Source organism: Pelodiscus sinensis, chromosome 21, assembly GCF_052426305.1.
Source record: "Pelodiscus sinensis isolate ZL-2025 chromosome 21, ASM5242630v1, whole genome shotgun sequence".
NCBI classification, from domain to species: domain Eukaryota; kingdom Metazoa; phylum Chordata; order Testudines; family Trionychidae; genus Pelodiscus; species Pelodiscus sinensis.
Genome location: NC_143072.1, coordinates 13,546,648 through 13,549,405, shown reverse-complemented (window position 1 = coordinate 13,549,405; position 2,758 = coordinate 13,546,648).

Here is a 2,758-nt window from a genome sequence, read left to right as displayed (position 1 = left end):
TCCAGCTGTTTGGGTTTTTTTATTTATGGAATTTTTTTTGATAGCCCATAGCTCTGGGAAATGGAATAATGTTTATCACATTCTGGTAAATAGAGCATGCAACAAAATAATACCTGTCAAGATTTGACATCCTGCATGTCTGTGTGCAGTGTATCTAATATCTAAGTTCTGTTAGCCCAAAATGTCAGTATGTCCCTTCCCCTTCTTCCTTTTTAACATGTTTTCTTCTGTTTTATAATTTTTCCATACTACATTGAGGCTTTGAAGAAGCAAGGAATCTGCAGTTAACCACCTTTATCATGTCAGTGTGTATAAGATAGCAGTGTATGAAATGGAAAATAAGCTACATTGACTAAATACAGCAGGGTGAGCTGGGGGCTGACTGAGCTTCTAACCTTAACTATTTCCTTGCTTTTGTGACATTCATCTTTTTAATATATTTAATATTGAATATTGTCTGGTAAACCTGGATGCCTAAAATACTATTCATGATGAGTAAATGACTGCAATATCTGATCACTGTAACAGGTTATTTTGATGGGTACATTCATTAATATATTTCTCCTTATAAAGCTTTAAAATAGAACCATATATAATAATGTTTGACACACACATAAGAACCTGATGAAAGTTCCTTTAACTCTGGTGTTTCTGCCAGTAGATTACTTGGGTTATATTGCTGCGTTGACTCCAATATTGTTACTTATTCTTTCTGAAGATGGAGGTAGTATAGGCCCCAGATTATGCAAGCTGTAGACAGAACCCTTGCAGGTTTCTGCCAGGTAGAGCAACTGGACCTTCAGCCTGCTTTTAATGGTGCTGATGGGCACGCTGCTGTATTTTTTTCTCGGCCAAAAAGTGGCTATGCCTTTCACACATTTCAAAATAAGGGGTCCAGTGTATTTAAAGTCTATAGGACTGAGTCCCCTAGCTCTAATTGTGAATGTAATGTGTGTTGTTAAAGGGACCATACAAAGGATACATGTAGAATTGATCTTGTGCCCAATTTTTGTTTAATGAAGTATAAAGAGGGTTTGAAAGGTGTTTTACGATATCACAACTCAGTAGATGACCCTATCGGTTATCTAAGAAGGGGTATATGGGGTGTTTTTTTGGGGGGGGGTCATCTTATTTATACATGGGTATTGAGTCTTTTTTTTCCTCATTTCGCTTAGTTTTTTACATTCTCTTGTTTCTGAAGTGGTAGGCATTTCACTAGTTCACAAGTCATTGAGTCTTCTGTGCTAGACAGAAATTAAATTAGAAATGTGAAAGGAAAGCAAGGAAAAATAAAGCCTTGGGTCTCTCTGCAACACGATGAAGGTTTGACAAAGCACATGACCAAAAAAGAAAGAAAAATGGGCATATTTAAGTGAATAACGTTGATGATAAATGTTCAGATAGTGAATGTGAGAAATTTGACTATGAGAATAAAAGTCGTCTGTTCAAAGAGTTTCAGATATGGAAATGAATGTTCTGCCTTTGCCATAGGACCTGTGCCAAGGAAGAGAAATGAGCATTCCTCAATTCTAAGTGAATAGTTAGAGAAATACCTTAAGAATTAATTTAGCTCAGGGTTCTCAAACTAGGGATCATGACCCATGAAGAGGTTGTGAGGAATACTGTTTAATATAAAAAATTGTGTTCTTATTTTGTAAGGGGGGGTTGCACTCAGAGGCTTGCTGTGTGAAAGGGGTCACCAATACAAATGTTTGAGAACCACTTCTTTAGATCACTTTTTGGTTAAGGGAGAAAAAATTTAGCGGTTCAGGTGACTTTTGTTCTGGTTTTCAAAAGAAATGGTCATGTGGCATGTTTAGGTCTCAATTCTATAAGGTATCTGCACGGGCAGAATTAGACCATAGGACTTTAAAGCCAAGATTGTCTTTCAGGTACGTGAATCCTATAATGAATCAGGGGAAGAAGAGAGCAAAATAATTTTTTTTTTTCAATTCAAGACCAGAACTATGATATGAAAATATTAAAACCTTTATTTAAGCAGATATTGCTGAAGTCTGTTGGCTTAGTCATCTTTTCTTCCAAATAAAAACTGCTTGAAATTACATTACTGTCTAGTTTTATGAAATTCAGTTTTCATATTAAATCGGTTCCTGAAAAGAGCTTACTGCTTTTTTTTTCTTTTGTGCTGTATGTAAGAGGGCAGCAGCTGTTATGTTTATGTAGTGCCTAGTGAAATAAGATCCAAACTCATTATAGCTTTCAGGACACTACTCATACTATAAATGTTTGATAATACTAAGTTGTGGTAGATGGTCAATGGTGAACAACAGTAGGAGGGGAGCCTAAGGTTCATTTCAACCAGCTAAAGTCTGTTAAAATGCTTACTGTTTGTGTTGTGCTGGCATGTAGGAGCTTCCGTCACATGAGGATCTCATTTTCCTCTGCATTATATAAATACGTAACAAAAAGGCAGTGTGCTTCAAAGGGTCTACTTCCTAAAGCCTTCTTTACACAGGAATGTGATGGAATAGCTCTCCATGTGGACTCTGTTCTGGAATAAAGTGCCACTTTACACTGAAATAATTTTGTGTGGATCCAGAGGGAGATAATTATTCTGGAATAAATTCACTTTTATTCCAGTGGTGTCCCTCTGAAGAACTATTCTGGAATATTTTTTGTGGATTAATTTACTCTGCAATAACTTAATGGTCCTGCAGCACCTTAAAGATTAACAAAAAATGTACGTGGTATCCTGAGCTTTCAATAGTATTTTTGTTAGTCTCTAAGTTGATGCAAG